We start from the raw sequence: 19,692 nt of genomic DNA, 5'->3' as shown, positions 1-19,692 counted from the left end.
TTGCACGGTGTCACCTAGGGATCTGCACTGTCCATGGCAGTGAGATGTTTAAGGCGAGTCTTCAAGGTCCTCTACTTTCTTCTAACTCTGCTTGCCCTGACACCTGTGGAAATGTCACTACTGGCTATTCTGAGAGAAATGCAACCCACACTTTGGGTCCTCTCCACGCCCTGCTCTGCCACGCTAGGGGCACCTACGGGCATGGAGGACCTGCTAAGGTCTAAACTGTATTTTGCAAAGCAACAGTACACTGCAGGACCCCTCTGGCCCTCACGTACCTGCAAATGTCCTGCCAAACTCTCCCCCAGAGGTGCACAAAACTCGTGCGAATCCCTCCTGACAGCCAGCCCTTGCCGCTCTGCTCCCGAAATCAAGCAACCGGTTGGGGAAACCGGCCATTTCCCCACTGCTGCAGATAGCGTGGCAGGCACTCAGGAATCTTTCAAGTAATTCAGCCTCCTCCTCGTCGCTCCGACAGCACCCAGCAGTCAGCTCCCCTCACCCATGCTCCCTGCAACACTCTTACCAACGCGCAGCCACAGCGGGAGACCGGCCTCTCTGCCCCAGGCAAGACCGTGTGTCTGCCCTCCCCGTGCTGCACTGTTCACCCTGTTGCCCCCACAGCTGCCCACCAGTGGTTTCTGCACACGTTTGAATCCCCCCGCACCGTGTCAGCTCACCTCTCTGCCACTTGTGGCACACACCTACTGCCCACCACTGAGCTCACGGTGGGTGAGCCTACGGCGATCACATACTCATGTTCAGGGTACTGTCCTGAAAGCTGAGTTTAAAAGGTCTCCTTGTCTTTTCTAATGGTATTCGGGGCTTCTTATTCACTAAGTACTGTAGAAATACCCCTTGCCAAACTCCTTGCTCTACTTACTGAGCAAAACAGAGCGATTAAGGATCAGTTTTCTTAATTATTTTGATCATTTTCAGGTGCTCTTCTTTTTTCTGCTTCTGACTTGAGACCTCTGCAGCCTGGCTTTCAAGAGCACCGGACACCCATGGAGGAGAAAGTGCTCAGCACCTTCAAATCCCTGCCCCTGGATGTCTCCAGTTGGCTGTTCACCATTGCATGCAGACTCAAAAGCAGAAACGTGGCCAAACCTCGGGAAGAAGTGGTCACAGTGTCCAGGCCAAGAGGCCTCCCACTGTGGGGTCCTCGGGCCGATGATGCCTGCAAGGCTGTGCCACGGAGGTGCCACTAGCCCCCAGGCCCAGGGGAAGTGGTAACATTCCCAAGGGTGGTGGATGTGGGAAGTTTGACAGTTGTTTGTTGTTGCAAAACGCGGGACTCACTTCGCTGGATGACTCTGCTCCCCAGAGCAGCGCAAAACAGAGAAGTTCTGCTTCACTGCAAAACTCCTCCTACGCGGCTCCTGCTGCCGCTTCCCAGAGACACTGTTTGATCCTACCCGGTTCACTCCTGCAGCAGGCAGGAATAAGACCTTAAAGCCTGCACGAAAGGAGAATTAGTCCGTTGACGCACCACTTTTGGGACAAAAGCCTAAAAGGCGCATGAAATTCCAGTTAATAAATTCCAATTTGTGCAGATGTTTCTAACACACAGGGTAGGGGTAATTTTAGCTACATTTATAATTCCCAAGTCAGGCATTTGCTCATGCTCAACCAGCGGAGAGAGCTCTACTCACCTCCTGTGCTTCCATCCTCAGGCAGCCTTCTAAATCCAGAAGATGAACTGCCTTCTTGGACTGCCTGACTATCCACTAATAACCAGGGGAGCTTACCCAGATAGCTAAAGCCATATCTCACCTTCTGGAAAGCTGGTGTTAGGCAAGGCTGCAGTGTCAGGATCAGTTTAGGTCAACCTCAGCGGGGCTGGCACCAAAAGAGTTGATGCCACCCTCCTGTCCCGAGCGCAATCACAGACCACGGCTGACAGCGGGGTGCGACCAGAGCCGCTCAAGCTGCCGTCAAGCCTCAAGCTGAGATGAATTTCTCCCTCCCTGTGTGCTTCTGGAATTGTTTTCCATATATTGTTGTTTTTAATAGCTCTGGGAGAGGTGCGAAGCCAGCCTGCTTCCTGGTACGTGCACAACCCCTAACGCACTCCCGCCGGTTCCAGAGTCACTTCCCCTTAAGAAAAGGGAAGCATCACTAGGAAAACAGGACTGAGAAAATGCAGGCGGGATGAAGCACTGGATAAACACTGAAAGCAGAGGAGGGAGAACAGGCACCGAGCTTCCTGGCTGCTAAGCCAGATGTGGGGAGGCTACATCGCCCTCGCAGGCCTGGCAGCAATAAGGACCCTAACGGCCTCTCCCCAAGACTTCCGATGACGGGAAACATGCTGGGAGATCCCTTCCGCCCTCGGCAACAAGCTCAAAGACAGTGACGGGAGCTAAGATCGTGGAGTCTAACTGTGCTGGTGATTCTTACAGCACTCCTTCCTACGCCTCTAACAATGAATTTTTATGAGGCTTCTTTCACAATGAAGACATTTCGCCAGTTAGTTTTTGACACATAAAGATCAGTCAGCCCTCTAAGAAAGCCTCAAGAATAAAAGAAGCAAAAAAAATCATTAAAAGGCCAAAAAAATGCCCCAAGTCCCTGCAGCCTGGCTGGCAAGGAACTGCAGCATGTTTCTCATGGGCAGATCTGCCCCACAAGCACTTTGCATCACAGAGCTGAGCTTCCCCACGACAACGCTTCCCGGAAAAGCCTTGAAGTAGCGCTCCTGGTTTGATATCCACACTTTGGACAACCTCTCCGGAGTAAAGAGTGAGCTCCAGCCCTGCAGGAGAGGGTGTTTAGGGATTCTGCTTTCAATATCAGAGAGACCTGCCGTTACATGCGGTCTAAATACACAGCATGCGTTGAGCACCCCCATACCCAGCAGCTAGAGGGGCAGGAGAGATACTCTGAGAGATTTTACCCAGCTGACCAGTTTTTAGCCTGGGAAACAAGTCAGAAGCCACCTAGAAGTTTCAGCAACCCAGGCTCAATCTGCCTCTGCTGGTGGGTGACTCGTGACAGGGCACAGCAAACATATCCTCCTTTCAGCTCCCAGAAAAAACTTCCGAAAGTCTTCCTCGTAAGCATCCTCACCAGGTCCTTGAGATCCTGGTAAAAAAACCCAGAGTTCGACACTCAGGAGCTGATCTGTGTCCGATAGCCAAGCTGGGATTTCTCTGTGGATTAACCTCAAACACCAGCACAAATCCTCCTTGCGGCTGCATGGAGCCAGGCTGCGGTCTGGGCAGCTTTCTGATGAGGACCCTCAAATGGAAATTTAACTTCTTGTCATTCTAACAATGCTAAACAGAGGCTTTTTTAGCTGCTTTCTGAGACATCAGCAGCATGAAATAACATTAGACAAATAGCTTTTCACAAAATGGCTTTGATTCCTCTAAAGTACTTTTCACCATTAAGCCAAGCACAGAAGCCCTTGTCATGTGTGGCAGTACATTTCTTTTGCCAGAGCCTACAGAACAGCTAACATTTCTCTTCTAATGGTCTAATTAGGAAAGTTCAGTTAAGTGAGTGTACTGTGGGTCTCTCTCTCCTCAGCAGTTCCTTACTGATTAATCCAGTCCTCAGGATCTCAGAAAATATTGAACATGTTCAATAATCTTGTATGACTTAAGAACACTTTTTGATGTGATTAACATTTCTGGAAACCATGTCGATTCTCAGCGCCACCTTTACAAAGCAGGGGTGTTAAATCCAAGACTTCCAGCCAAATGGCAGTTCCTTACAGCGTAACATATATTTCACATTTGCTTTCAAATTCAAAGGTTCTCTTTTTGCCTGTCACAAGTTCCTCTACAGATGCTCAGACATCACCCTTATGATGGCCATAAAAGGTCCTTGGGCTAGATCCTATTTACATGCTTAACCACACTGCCCAGCAGACTCATCTTGTGCGAGCTAAGAACCATGGCACCCATCCAATTTACTGGGTGAGCTGGATATCTTAAGGAACCGCTCTTCAGAACAGCTGATTTGGGAATTCCTTGAAGGAGATGGGAATAAACAGCAAAGGAAAGAGGCAGGAATATCACAAGTAGAGGGAGGTACTGAAACCTGGAACAAGAGACAAACCCCTGCCTGCAAAGAGATAGGTTTTTCTTCCACACCAGGGTGAAAACAGCCTGATGTTTGAGCCTTACTAACTGCTCTAACCCTCTTTGGCACAGCTGGAGCAAGGACTTGAGTCTAGATCTTCACACCCAGCATGAGCTGCCTGACTCTCTCCTACCCAATGCATATTTATGGCTGCAAAGTGCAATGACTGCTCAGCCTCTGCTAGTGCCCTGCCAGGCTCCCTGGGGACACAGAGGCAAACTCATCTCCAGCTTCCCCTCCACGTTACCCACCACATGCTGTTTGCTGCCCAGGGGCCGTTGCTCCAGCTCGGGTGTCCCCTGGCCTCTCATGCCTTTACTGCTTCCTCTGCTTCACCTCCCAGCCCGAGACCCTCTTTGCTGCTCCTTCCTCCTTCGCCCTTCTTGAAGGCGTGTGCTCTCACTGTCGCCTTGTGCCCGTCTTCTCCTATCTGTGCACCTGAGGGTGTTGCCGTGTGGGGCTCGTTCCTCAGGTGGGCAAGGGCTGGCCCCACCGCTGCAGGATGCCCAGAGACCCCTGCCTCTGAGTATTATGAATGTAAGAATGCTTTACAAAATGGTAGGAAAACACCTACTGTGAGGCAGCTGCCCTGGTTTTCCTTGCTAGTCCATGATCTCTTCATTACCTAGTGACCTTCAGAAGCAGACAGACACGCAGTAAGGCATTTCTGGTGATTTGCAGCAATCAGATTCTCTTAGATGTCCTTTTTGACATGATGTCCACGGGCAGATTTCAATTCTAGATGTACAGATTCCCCGGCCTCAAAATGCACCCATGTTTGTACAGTGCGGTAATAATAGACATCATTTCACATCACACAAAATGACAGATATAACCCAGAGAGATGCATCCGTGACACAAACAAAACAGAGCATTTAGGGAAAACACTGAGATGATGCTATTATGAGCTGTGAATTTCAAACACAGGGAAAACATGGAACCCCCAAAGTTACGGTTTTTCAGGGATACCGAACCAAAGCACTGACCTTTACCCTTACAACACACACTGACATCTGCTATTGCCTTCAGTCATGTTACTAACCAATTAAAGGATTGATATCATGTATTGAAGCAGATAAAATGAACTCTTGGTAGCTGCAGCTGACAGGTAGTCCTGTCTGCTAGCACACACACTGAACAACTGACACCGAGGGATAAAACAAAATTAAATCATTGATTTTTCCGTTAATTTCAGGAAACCAATTTCCCCCATCTGTCCCAGTGTAGTAGCTATTCCATCCAGAGGCATAAGCCAGCTTCCATTTAAGTCATCAAGGAAATTTATTAATCTCTGCAGGACTTGGAGCTTGAAGAACCTCTTGCAAATGTTGCTGTTTCCGAGCAAAATCCTCCATGCCATTCGTGAGACTCGCAAGAGCTTCAGCTGGGAAGAGAGTAACTAGCAAGCAGAGCACGGACAGGCTTCTCCTGTGTCCTTGCTTGTTATTTTTGCCACCTAATGACCCTGCAGGCTCTTGGCAAAGCTGCGTGGGAACCTGTTCTGGTTGACTAGGAAGGTGCTAGTAGCATTTTCCTCTACGCTTAGCAAGAACACATTGTGCTTCAGCGCAAAAGCCAGCAAAGCTCAGACACAGGCACGCAGGAGAGAGCAGACAAGTGTCATTTTGAAACACCGTTGAAATTGGTTTCTCAGCTCCCATTTCCCCACGGCAAAGGGCATTTATTTCTGGTGCTGCGTCTGGTTCCCCCCTTTCCCCACACGAACTGGTGCAGCCCTCCTCCAAACTCAAAGAGCATGAAGAGCATTAAAAAGCACCCACGTCTCCCCCAGCCCTCCCTTTCACCCAAATGAAATGAAGGGTAAGCTGTTATAAGCAGCACAAGCTTTGAGCTAGTCAAAGAATTACTGTAAAAGCAGACCACACACATCCTTTGCTGCAAGATTTCATTACCAAAATTGCAAAATTCACAACTCCAGTTGACTGACCGAGAGCTACAACCTCTCCTTCTGAGCAGATTTTTTGCTATTCTCTTCCTAGAGGTGTCTCTGAGACCCAAGAACTCCTCCAATCAAATACATGTTACAAGACAAATCTAGGGTCTTCTGGTCCCCTTTGCAAGTACAGCTGAATACATATATAATTCTGAACGATAAAACCTTTTTTTAATATGAAAAGGTTTTATAACACTCTTGGCATTAACAAGCTGGAACGAATGAATATGAAACCCAAGATACAAACACATTTAACACATCACAGGTCAACTGGAGGCCTCCAGTGCTGCCTGTATTCTTGACTGACCTGGAATATACCACTGTTCTCATTCAATTAAGACCCTGAGAAAACACCCGAGTTGCATCTGTGTTTCACTCAGTGGAGAGCTCACTTCTCTTTGCCAGGACCCAATGCAAATAAGGTGAGCAAAGCCGGTGTGTTGTGGTGTCTCGAGAGCATAAAACCATGTTTCAAAGCCTCTCTGCATTTCAACTGTGCTAACACACACTCCCATGAGAGCCAGAGGAATGTCTTAACAAGATACACCAGCTTTTAAAAAAAAAAACAGAAGAGCATCTGCTGAAATGATAAGTGATCTGTTGGCTGTCTTCAACCCAGGGGTGACAGGGACGGGACTGAAGTGGAACCATCCTACCAAAGAAGCGTGCCTTTGTGCTGTGCCTCCCTCTGCTCCAGCGGTGCAGGCCCATCTCGTGGCCAAAAGCCAGAGAGGACGGCGAGGGCCTCCAGCTCCTCCGGCAAACCATGAGCAACCAAGGCACCGCATTGACTGTCCCTTCACCACTACGCTCCCCTCACTCTCACAGCTCTGAACGCTGTAATGGGCAAATATTGACTGCTCTTGGAGACAAAGATGAAGATTTACGCAGAGTCATGGAGGATCCCGATACTCACTGAAGGAAATCAATTGTGCCCAGGAACAATTAATGAGTGTATCAAAAATCCAAATGAGAGGCCAGAGATCAGTCTAATTGCATGACCATCAGTGGGGTTTCAAATTAGCAAAGGTTTCCTCAAAATCAGGGTAAATTAGCAGTGGGCTGTAGCTAAACATCCGTCAGTCACTGTTTTCCTGAGCTAGCCACTAACTGCCATTTTTTCCTCCTATACTACAATAATAATTATAATAATGAAGTTTCAAAGGATTTGACCAATGCTTGCATAGTGCTTTGAAACAGCCAAAAAACCCCACAATGGATACATGGATGATCAGGAATCTTTTCCTGACAAAGTGTTATTTTCCATGGGGAAATGTCATCCATGCAGAAGCGGTCTAGGGGAAAAAGGCTTGCCTCTGACAAATTTTCCAGCCAGGAAAAGAGGGTTCAAAGCTGTCAAAGCACTACAAGTTTTCAAGATAAAACATTGCAATTTTTGGTCTGCAGTTACTTCATTTAGAAAGGGAATTAAACAAAAGGAATGAAACATTAGGAAATCACTGGGGTTTTCTGTTTTTTTCCAGATGTTCAGCTCATGGAAGTTTTCAACCTACCACCTTTTCCTGCTGACTCGTACAAATTTTAAGGAGCCAAGAAAGCTTCTCCTGCCTGGCCACGCTACAAAACCACCCCAAACCATACGCGCGCTGCTCCCCAGCACTCCCATGACTTCTCAGACCATTTTGCTACACATACGTGTTGCCGCAGGTTCCTCATGCAAACTAATGCTTTGCCCCATCTGCATCTACAGCTTTTGGGCCTCTCTGGAGTCTCGCAGCCAGGAGCACCTGCAGGTACAAGGTCACAGTGACAAAGCTGGTGACTTTGCACAGTGATGCCCCAGATTAGCCACTGGTCTAAATGACACTAAGAAGAAAGAAGAAAAAAATTAAAGCAAATCTGCTCCTGTTGTGCTCTTCACCCCAGATTAAAGCCTCTTTGTTATAGCCATTCATCACCAGAGCTGCTCCATTAACCCAACAGCGGGTTCACAGCCGGGTACTTTACTGTGCATTTAACAGCATTCTCTTTAAACACCAGGGAATCCTTCCTGAAACCCTTCTGTCCTCCGTCCTCTAATAGAAGTTACAGAAAGTAATGATACGGAAAGTATTAAATGTTAAGCTTTGTTTCGGTTTGCTACAATTAATCATTAAACATGGACCTCATGAATGAAGAGAAATGTAATGTATCAGGCCAATGTGGAGTAGGTATTTGAAGAGGGAAGCAGTTAATGGTTAAAACAAAGATATATGGAACATATGACACTGCGGAGAGATGTAGGCAGGCCAGGGATACCCTCTGAAAAGCATCTGCCAGCAGTTACCAAACAGTTTGGCAAACACTGCTCGCTCCTGTAGTTAGAAGCAAAAATAATTACAGCCTCTCTTCAATCCAGCAATTATCTAATGCTGGCTTTTGAATGCAAGTATTGAACAGAGAAATCAGCTCTTGCAGCCATTCAGTGGGCAACGCAAAGCCAGAGAGATGCCTTAGCTTGTAAAGTCACAGGAGGGAAAAAAAAGGAACAACAGGGAGAAAGGGGAAAGGAAGGCAAACAAACGCCTAGGCTTTGCAAGGACAGCAAGTGAATTGGACAGGTAACCAGAAGAAAGCCATCTGTGAATGCAAACCCAGCTACACCACTGCAAAAAGGGAGCAGGTATCGCTCAAGCCCCAAGAAGGCAGTGGTGGGGTCTCAGGACCGACAGCGAGCTCCAAGGGCAGACGTTGACCCGGTGAACAGCCAGGGCGCTATGAAAGGTAAGCCGCTCCGCCTCACAAATGGAGCGTTTCTAAACTTGCGGTAACAAACCTGAATTAGCTACGTCAGAGCAAAACAACACTGAAGACAATGTAATTTGGGCTCTAACTCGTGTTAGCAGCTTGCATTCAGTTCCACAGCTTCCTGTGAACCTCAAATCAAGCTGCCGATTAAGTTATGTGTCTTCAGGGCTGCTTTATTTCAGCTGCCACTACACATTAGGACATACTTTTTCTTGTACTGAAGTCCTCAGTCTTGGCACAGGTTTCCTGGATGTCTGAGTAGAGAAAACCAAGAAGAAAGTAGCAAAAATCTCCTCGAGGCAAAGAGAACTGGGCCCATCTGAAATGGCACTTGGGCCAATAAGCTTCCACAGCAAGGCAACGCGCCACGTTGGATTCGAGCTCTGTCCCTGCAAACCAGCTCTCAACCCCACCACACTGGGAAGTTTAGGCCACCCGGAACTGAGCACCTTTCTGAGCTTTTTAGCAATATGAACCAAACACTACAGGGAGAGCTGAAACCAGGTAGGCTTGGATGGCACGTTGTGCTAGAAGAACGCCAAATGGTTGGTGGCAGGGAGTAATTTTGCAGGAAGAGAGAGCTACCGCTGTTACCTTTCTGGCTTCTTTTATATGCAATGGAAGGAAACCAAGTTTTGCCTTGTCAGCTTAATTACCAATAATTAGTACAGTTCTAGAAGCACTGACAGGGAAAATGCAATGCGTATCACTAAAAGAGAAGAAAGAGTCTCATTTCACGAGTATGGTACAGTAGTAGTGCTTCTGTACCTCCGTTGCCAAAGGAATTCCAGTGCTCCGCTCAAAACTGTGCCAGCACCAAAAGGCGCAGGGGCACAGTACGGATCTGCAGGTGTGCGGAATAGGGAATGGATGCCAAGAGAAATCCGGGAACTGTTGGGCTTGGTGTGAACAGACCAAGGAGCAGACAGGCACATCTTGCAGAAAGTTCTGGAGCAGAAAGCAGTGTAGAAATGCAATTCTCCTCCTCCAGGCTGAAAGCGGTGTTGGGAAGGTGGAAAATAGCATTTTGCCTCCATTTGTCCTTTTCATCTCTGTCTTGTGCAATCGAGACAGCAGGAAACCCAAAGAATCAGATAATGAAAGGTTAAACAACTTTCTCTGAAGGGCTACTGGAGTTATTTTAACGGTGCTCTCCATTATCCAAATTAAACATCACTTCTGCCTGGTTATTTCATTAGAAGCACTGAAGACATGAAGTAAAGTGTATATGCAATCTGGATGCTGCTCCTGAGTCATCTGAGCAGCTGAGGCCCGGATCTGGCAGTGGGGAAACAAACACCTAACTCTATCTGAAATGTGTATATCCGACAAAGGGCTGGATTCTGGGGGAGCACTGCAGATGATGAAGTGGGAACTTCAGGATGCAACCTCATCATGAGCAATCCCAGTTTTCCTCTCTTCTCATTCTCAAAGCCTACTGTAATGAGAAAGCATTACTTCAGTGGCCTAAAGAAAATAGCTGCAGAGACCAACAGCAGTCATAAAAACAGCAGTGATGCCATTTAGCTGCAGATGATGGAAAATGTAGCCTATTTTCATGGAACTAGTAACCAGATTCCCAAAGGTATTCCAACTGATGAGGCCATGATCTGCCATCCATTTCAAAAGCCCAATTCAATGAGAGCTTCGGGGCAAACTGCAGTACAATACAGCAAACAGGTCTTAAAGCATAATAAAGGATCTGTCCTGGGGGTCAGGATCAGAGTGATAAAACTTGCGGTTACATCTGGTTTTTTTATACTGGTGGAGTCACCTGGATCTTTTGCTTATGAGCTTGACAGAAGGATTCGCTGTAGTGCTGGAAGACATTAAGAACATGGAGGGACACCAGCCTTAGCGGAATTGAGTGCCAACTTTATTCCCACCTCCTACCTATCCTAGTTCTAAAGGTACAAGGAGCTCAGGTCACACTATCTCAGACAACATTGGGCAAATCCCTTAGCCTCAGCTTCTGTAACTACAAAGCAAGAACAAGGAAAGTTTTAGGGAACTTTCAGAAAGCACTTTCCTAAATTTCTCTATAGGAAAGTTCTCTGGTATCTGCAGACCATAAATCTTGTCTTTTTAATAAATACATACGAGCTCCAAAATACCAAGGAAGCAGTAGAGCACGACTGCATTGTCATCACAGAATTTGGGTACAGACAGATCACTGTGCTCCAAGATCATCTCACCAGCTGAGATGTCCCCATTCAGTGGGGAATTCCCACCAAAATCCTTAGGACTCATCTGTACTTCCCATGTTGAACAACTACAAAACATTCAGGCCATGGGAAATTATGTTTCCACGTGATGATTTAGGTTCCTGTGACTGGGTTAACAGCTCCAAAACCACTGGCCTCCTACTATACTGGACCTGCAGCAAAGCCAGAGCTAATGATTAGAAATGCCCGACAAGCTTGTGAAAAACCTGTGTTCAGACCAAGCTGCCCCCCAATCGTGTACGTGTGCCTGTGCACTGAGGTGCGACCAAGAAAGAGATGCAGTTCCTTACACCAAGAATCATAAAACCAAATCCCCAAGGAATATCGTGCATAGAAAAATAAGTTAAGAAATGTAGAGACATGTTACCTGTTTATCAACATTGAACGTATTTTTACAGTTTCAATTTACTTTCCATTCACTTTTTCAATCAGGGCAGCTGCTGCATCTGCCTCCGTTTACATAGCATATCACGAGATTTTCTAATTGGGAGCCCTTGTGCTGTCTAGTGCAAGGACTAGGGAATTCGGAAATTTTCTTCCATTTTTTCCATTCTCTCTCTTCCCTTTCCCTCCCTCCCATTACATCAGTCCTGGTTCGTTCCCATGCCTCAGCCTGGCAGGGAAGTGGCACTTTCACAGGCGTGAAGGCAGCCTGCGCCTGACTCGCGTTACTGATACACATCACCTACGTGCCAGAAAAGCGTACAGGATTTGCCCCGATGCTGCCGTTCTGACTTTCACTGACCCTTTCAAATCCGTTCATTCCTCTGGGCAGTCAGAAGGTCCTTGGGGCCTTTGCACCGGCTCTCGGCTATCGTTTCTGGAAGACATACGCAATTCTCCGTGCACTTCCAGCATTTCCCCGGGTTAGAGCTGAACACTCGGTCACAATAAGCTCTTCCTTTCTACTGAACCTGCTACAAGCACCGGGCGTGCTCTCTCCTTGGATGAATTCATTAAAGCTCAAGTGTTGTAACAAGACGTCTATTATTAACAAAGCACCACAGGTGCTAATTAAAGAAGGATAACAATGCAAAGGGCCGGATCCCGCAAACCAGTAGCCTCGGGCCCAGGATTCAGCACCGTGCTGCAAAGCAGGGCTGGTCTAGCAGGGGTTATACCGCTGACTGTGTTCATCGTATGGACTTAGCTTATCAATTCCCATATGGGGCAGATTTGGCAGGAGCATGATGTGATTCGTTTTTTCGTTCCCTCTCTCCCCCCCCATCCCCCCCGAATCCCTCCCTCCCTTGCAGAAGCCTTTCGAACGTCCTTTATCGCAGCCTCATCCTTACCGGCGCTGCGGCACCATCCCCGCCGGGCACAGCAGTGCACCAGCACAGCAAAGGGCATTTCCTACCCAAAGGAGCCAAGAAGCAAAGACCCAGGGAGTGGATGAGATGCAGCAGAGAGACCGACGGCAGCGGGCGAACGAAGCTGGCACTGGAGGGAAAGGCAGCCCGGAGCGCTCCTGTGAAGGATTCGCACGTTTTGAGGGATTCTCTCAACATTTCAGTCACAGCAGCAGAGTTAGCGAAGCAGAAGGAAATATGGGCAAGTTTCCTGCAGCTCCTACACTCCCAGGCCAGGGAGATTTTAAAGCTGAAACTGAATTAAACCTTCCCACCAGTAAAGAAGGGCTCCTGCTGCTATGTTCTGCAGGAACGTCCACGGAGAGCAGGGTTATTCTTCAGGAAGGGTTATTCTTCGGGACTGAGGGCAGGGAAACACAACGTTTATACTCCCGTCTTAGCAAATAGCTTTTTCCCCTCCCCTCTTCCTAGTTCCTTTCAGCCATGAACCAAAGGATCTCATTCTCTGCTTTGAAATCCCTTGGACCTCGCAGGAACATGAAGTTTCTATCACAGCAGGGGCTCCATCCCCACCCTTCCCGAGGCCCGAACGGCTTTGCAGACCCCCGAAACCCAGTGCTTTGCCAGCCCTGCGATTTCAGGGGACCGAGCTATCCCCCCCAGCTCATCGTGAATACGGCCAGCGATAGGAACAACTAGCCATCGGAAGATGCTAGGGAGCAAGCGACGCCGGTGCGCAGCTGTGTCCTCAGCAACCTCCGCGCCAGCATCTCCATCGGAGACGTCCTGTCCCGAGGCCCCTGGAAGCGGCACAAGCTCGTGCACTGAGCTGCTGGCACCAGGCAGCACTTGGACCTGTATAAAAGCAAGCTGCCAAATTAGAGGGCTACTGTTCTGAGCTCCTCCGAGTAAAGCTCTTTTTTATTATGACAAGCAAAGTCCTCCCCCCCCCGGGCAGGATCAGACCCTCTTACGCAAGAGCCGTTTCTAGCACAACAGTCAAAAATTAAGGACGGGGTGGCTATGTTCGGCCCCTGCCGCTCCGGCACCGCTGGCTCTGAGGGGCCTCACCTAGGACCAGCAACAGATCATATACCTATTTCTTCCCCAAAACAGTATTTTTCAGATTTCTTTAATACCAAGATCCTACTGGAAGCCCAGAGCAACCCTGGTCCCAGTGAGAAGCAAGGAGACGAGCAGAGCTGGGACCAGCAAAAGGCCAGAAGGCACCAAATAGGACTCTACTGCTGCTGCCGCTGAACCTGTCCCTGTCCCCCCGGGACGAAAGGTAGATCCAAAGGGAAGCAGCAAAAAAATGATCCCAGAGTCTTGGCTTGAATGGTAGAAAAATATATACAATTTTCACATACACACCACCATAGTGGAAGTAAGCGCAGCAGCGTCACTCAACGTGACAAAGCCACCTACACTACCCAAACCTCTTCCATGAAAACAGGACCTTTCATTTTAGTGGCTGGTGCACTTGTGGCCAGGCCAAATTATACTAGCAAAAGTGTCAGACAACACTCATTAATCCCCGGAAAGAACAGCAAACAATGAAGAACTTGCTGACACTCGCACAGATTTTCAGTAGTGCAGAAAAGCTACTTGGCTGACCCCCAGTCAGACCGACCGTCTCGCTAAATCAACCGTGGTAGCAGCTTCAAATTGTTGAGTACAGATAAGAAGTGCGGAAAGGTCGCTTTCCCAGGGGGACCGAACACGTGAGAAAACACCGGGCGCCCCGGTTTGCAGCCAGAGAGTAACTAGATAAAGCCTTGAACAAATGTTGGTTTGGCGCATACACCAAACAGCCAACATACCCGCTGCCATTAATCTAAATAAAACATGTGTTTGACACAACATTGTAAAGCTGGAAAAGCCCGGCTTTATATCTAACAAGACGCTCGCAATTATTCCCTTGAGGTCCACATGCTGCACAAGCAGCTTTGCTCTCCAGCTGTGCCAAGCACTTCACAAGAGACAGACGATGTCTCAGCCGGTACCTTTTGTTGCACCTGTAGCCTTGATCCTGCTCATTCTTCACTTACAGGTTTAATAGCTGCAGTTTTATGGCTAAAAAGATGCTGATTTGAAAACAGCAGAATTATTTCCTTTACCTAAATACAACCATTACTTGAATCAATGACGCAGAAATCTCTCCATTAGCCATATATCAGAGTGGAAACGCAACATCTAATCACTTTGCCCTTTCGGTTTGGCATCTACAATCTCCTCTTCTAAGAAAGAAATGAGATAATCCAAGCTTTGCAGCCTGGAAGCCAGACGCTTCATCAGAGAGAGCTGGGCCTTCCTCCTCAAAGGTGCCCCGGGGTTGCATTTTACCTGTGTTATCACTGGTGGGGCTGAAGCAAGGTAAGCAAAAGCAGAAAGATAGAACTATACATATATAAATATATATAGTCTCTTGGAGCATGTCTAACCCCACCCTTAATCTCCCTGTTCGCCGACAAATCTCATGCTGTATCGCAGTTTATTTTGGGGGCCTGGGCTGGACCACTTGCAGATCTGCATGCTCAGCTCAGAAATACCATCAGGATAGGCTTCAGAGAGAGAAAAAGAACTGCATCTGTCTGCAGAAATCATTTCATAAAACGCTCCCATCTTCACTCCTCCCACTGCAGTCCCACAGCCGTGTCCCCACAGCGCTGCAGTCCCAAGACACCAGTAAAAGAGCTGCTCCAGCGACTTCTAACTGGGTAAGAGAGGAAAAGAGGTAGAAATGTGAGGTGCAGAGACTTGCCCAGTGACCGAGCCACAACTCTAACAGTGACACCCCCTTGTGCCTCACACGTTGCACCAAGCACATGTCAAAGGCTCAAGGAATCAACAGGAGCTCAGTGGAGCTATACCTTCAGCTGCAAGCTCCTGCCTTCTTCATCCTTGAGAGGTCAAGGAGCAAATGACAGTGACTTCCGCCTACGAACAACCTTTTGGGAGCCTGATGAAAGCCTTCGTTGAACTGACCTTCCTCCTGGCTGCTTGCGTTCCTCGCCTGCTTGCATCCCTGAGAACAAGGAGCTTTTATGCGGAGCAAAGCAGAGCCTCAGTCCGCTGCTCTTTGCCGTAGGCTTTATGTCTGGGAGACGTGCTGTGAGCTAGAACGTGCTGGGACGCAGGCAGAGCTGTGCTTTACTGCACAAACGATCCGGTTAACAAGACAACGTACACAAGGAATCGTGACCTGCAATCCATCACAAACAGCACCGGCATAGGTTCAAACATCGAAGAGAATGAACCATAAATCCATGAGATTAGTCCGACGTGGTATTTTACCATGAGTTCAGTGGTATTTGGCGACTGTCGTAGAGTCAGCCATTGGTGTCAAATGTTCATAAGAGACTCTCACATACAAGGGTTTAGGCAATTAAGCCTCCCAGAGTGCATTTATACCCCTCTTCAAGGGCTTGAGCCTAGTTTCGAGTCTACACTGGCTTCTCCCCTCCTCCGTACGGACACAAGCCCTCACTCCGTGTCAGGCTTCCCCGGTGCCCAGCTCTGGCCCACGTTATCTCCCAGCACAGCCGAAACTACAGGTCCCCATGGCTGAACCCCATAACCCATCTGTCTGCCATCATACGTCCCGTTTGCCTTTCCCTTAGGAAATGAGTCAGGTCCTTCCCAGTGATGGGGACTCGGGACGGGGAATGTGCCAGACTTGAGCTCTCTCCTTGGGTTGACTCCAGGGAGACGAGGTCCCACAGTTGCAAAAAGATGTGGAAGACCGGGATTCCTAGGCTAATAACAGCACCACAAAGCTTCCCCACTTCTCCCCCAGGAAAAAGGCCTCATTTCAACGCCTCTTGAGTTTCGAGACTTTGGGAGAACATGGTGCGTACTCATGGGATGCTTGCAGCTGGCACGGTGACAGCCAGTGGCAGTGGAAGAAATGTGCTGGCACTGTCAAAAATAACACGGGAGACTTTTCTAGAGAACTAAAAGAAAAAACGTTGCAAGTCCTGGTCCTAAAATAGCCTGAGCAAAACCAAAACACCCCTAGCGACTTTTAGCCATTGACATCATACACGGGGAATAAAAGGCTTTGCTGGACCACTGCTAATGTTTGTTCTCAGTATAATTGCCTACTACTATAATGAGATTATGTGGATTAACTTTATTTTAAAGGAACATCAATGGGCTGAACAGCCCATCTATGCAGATTTTTGATGCTACACAGAGTAATACCAGAAAGACATCAAACCAGACAGCTATTTTCAGAAAGCATCCCTCTAAAAAAACACCTCCATGGAGAGAGACTGCAAGGCAACAGCAGTAGCTGAATGAGTGAGAGAACATTGCTCAGGAAAACCAGGCCAGATTCATCCCTGCTTTCTCTTGGCCGAGTTGCACAAGAAACGAATTTAGCTGGAGCCTGCGCTTGCATTTTTTCAATGGTGTTTTATGAAATGGACTCAAGCTTACTTGACACCTTCTTACTGCACTGGAGGGAACGAAAAAACCCGGGATGTGTTCTACCACGAGAGAAAAATGTGACATTCATAGCCAGGAGGAAACGTGAGGGTCTGGCCTGGTGCCCTAAGGTGCACAGCGCACCTGTACTCACCAATCCTGCAGCATGCACAGGGCAACTTGAAAAAGATGGTCAAACGCATTTCAAATCCTGATCAAAATGATTGTTTAAATTGCCCGCATGGTCTAATGACATCAGCAGCTGTGAAATGGGGATTCTTCCTCCTGCCACGCCAGCAATGAGGAGCTTGCTCCCTCCAAAAGCTGGAACTTGGGTCCTTCTCCTTTCCTCCTCGCTCCTACCTGTTGATTTTGAGTTTGGTGCAGAGGCTTTGAAGAGGCAGCTAGAGAGATGTCCCCTGCAAAACACCTGGCAGCTTCAAAATAAGCTGGATGCCGCAATGCCAGTAGTCCTTTACTCTTTTCTTTTTCCACAACAGAGTCAAGCTTGAGACTCAGGGAATGAAGCCCAAACATTTTGCTCTCCATGTTCTGTTGAAGCGCATCTTTGTGCCTTTCCCCTTGTGACTCAGCCATGCCTCGTGCTCCCGCACGAAACCCAATCAGGGGTTAAGCACCAGAGGAGCACAGTAAAACGATGGCCCCTAGCCCAGGCAGCTCACAGTCCGGGATCTTTAGCTCCCACACTGATGAAGTGACAAAAATAACCCATTAAAAAGTCACTTTAATTGCCTTACCAGTGGTTTGCACGAGCTCCAGCTAATGCTTGAGGTTAAAATGAATTAAGCCTTTAACAACAAATTCTCTTCCATTCCTCCCACTTTTCCCCTTAAAATTTAATGGGGTTACAGAGAGCAGGGAAACAGATCTAAAATGCTGCTGAAGAAAGTTCCCAGAAATACCATCCTCATCATCAGTCACATTTCAACATGTAGTAATTACCACACATCACCAGCCTCACTTGCACAAAGGGTCGAAATCCAGGGGTTAAGGCATGAGCTGGAGCCACTTTGTCATTGAGCAGGCTATCACAGGGACGTCTGGCTGCGTTTTTATGACAAAGCTAGTTTTCCAGCTTCCTCGGCTCCTTTGCAACAACCACATTCAGTCCTGCTGAGCCCGCTATGCCACAGGCTCCCGTTGCACGCATGCAATCTGTTTTGGGGCGTACCATCCACACTGTTGTCTAGATGCAACCAAGACTGTTACTACATTCCCACTCTTCACGCCAGAAGGGATCTTATACAAGATGAGGAAACTGAGAAGGAGCAACCGATCCTCTCTGCATCATTCCACGATCCTCCAGGGCCCTGGGAATGACCGCTTGTGACTGTCCCCCAGGGCAGTGCCACTCCAAGCTCCATCCCATGTGACCATGGGGCTCTTGTGCTTTGAATACGTTGCCTGGCATTTTGCGTGCCAGTTTACCGCTACTCAGGAGGAAAAGTGGTCCACTACCCGGGCTCACTTTGAGGAAAAAGAGATGCAAACAGGAGATGAACATACGCACCAAAGCCCAGGCAGCAATTCACAGGAGCAGAGAGTGTTGTCTGCCTGCTGCCTGGCTATCACCACAGCTGAGACGAGCCCTTAGTAAGAGGATCACCTGAACCACGCGTGATCCTGCTCCCCTTGTGAACTGGGTGCCCAGAAGGGATGAAGAAGGCCAGAGCGGCTCTAAGGCTGAACCGTGGGGCTGCAAAAGCTTTGTGGTGTTTTGCTCTGTTTTGACATCCGATGCTTTGAACCCAGGGCCAGATCGTCAGCTGGCTTTGGCTTCAGCTGATGCGAACTGCGACCGTTTCACTGAGAGCAATGCAATTACGCTCCTTCGCCCTAGCCTGGGGTCTCGGCTGCCAGGGTTTCGCATTTAGCCAAATCCTGCTCTGTAATATCCCTTCTGCTCTACACAGGGCAATAAGAGAGCGATCCAGATAGAGCAATTACAGCAGGCCTAATACATTTCTTGACTTTTGGCTCCAGTGGGTGGTGAAATACCCATTTCTGCAGAAGGAATCATGCCAAGAATGCCTGGCTAAATTGTTTCGTAAGACCCGTGTCTCAAAGACTCACCTTTTTTCCCTTTCAATATTTACTGTTCAAAAACATCTTGTATTTCTAGAGCTTTTCATGTGCAGATCTCACAGCACTTTTCTGGGATCAAGGAAGGCTGCCAAATATATATTACGGCAATAAAGGCTTTTTCTTGTCTGAATGGTAACAGACACACAAGATAGACAAAAGAGGCCAGCACAGGAGAGGAGTTTATATTCCAGGATATAAGCACAAAACCATAGGGGATTTGTACAAATAGAGCTCTATTCCCATTTTACAGGTAAGTAAATCTGGTCGCAGTGATGTTAAATATAGTCTTCGCCATGGTCCAACTGTCTCGCATGCTCCTCCTGCCCACCCTCAAACACCAGCTGTGGGCAAAGCACTGGCATGTGCCCCAGGGCACAAGGAGCAGCTTCCAAACCAGGGGTGCTTCTGGTATCTGCTGAAATGCACAACATTTTCGGATCCTGAAAAGATGCTGCAAGAGTAAGTGGCATTTCCTTGAAACCAGTTCCCTCTTTCCAAAATGTACTCTGCCGCTTTGCTGCATTTGAAGAGTAGACAGTAATTAGCTTTCAAGCACAGAGGCTGAGGTTTGGGGTTTTTTTTGTCCTTAAAACCATCTTTTTAAAGGAAGGGATCATGGCATTTCTAATGATTTCAGGAGACAAAGACCGTAAAAGCCTTTCCTGAATGCAAAATTGCCTCTGCGCTTTATAAACACGCAAGTTAATGAGGGCCTTCAAGTACAGTGATCAAACTCCTTTCTGCCAGCCTGATTAGCACCGCCAGCGCTGTTGTTTGTGCGCTTGTGTGCGTCTCTGCCATCGTCACAAAGTTCGGCCACTGC

The sequence above is a fragment of the Apteryx mantelli genome, chromosome Z (assembly GCF_036417845.1).
Source record: "Apteryx mantelli isolate bAptMan1 chromosome Z, bAptMan1.hap1, whole genome shotgun sequence".
Lineage (NCBI taxonomy): Eukaryota > Metazoa > Chordata > Aves > Apterygiformes > Apterygidae > Apteryx > Apteryx mantelli.
Note: the sequence above shows the minus strand (reverse complement) of the source record.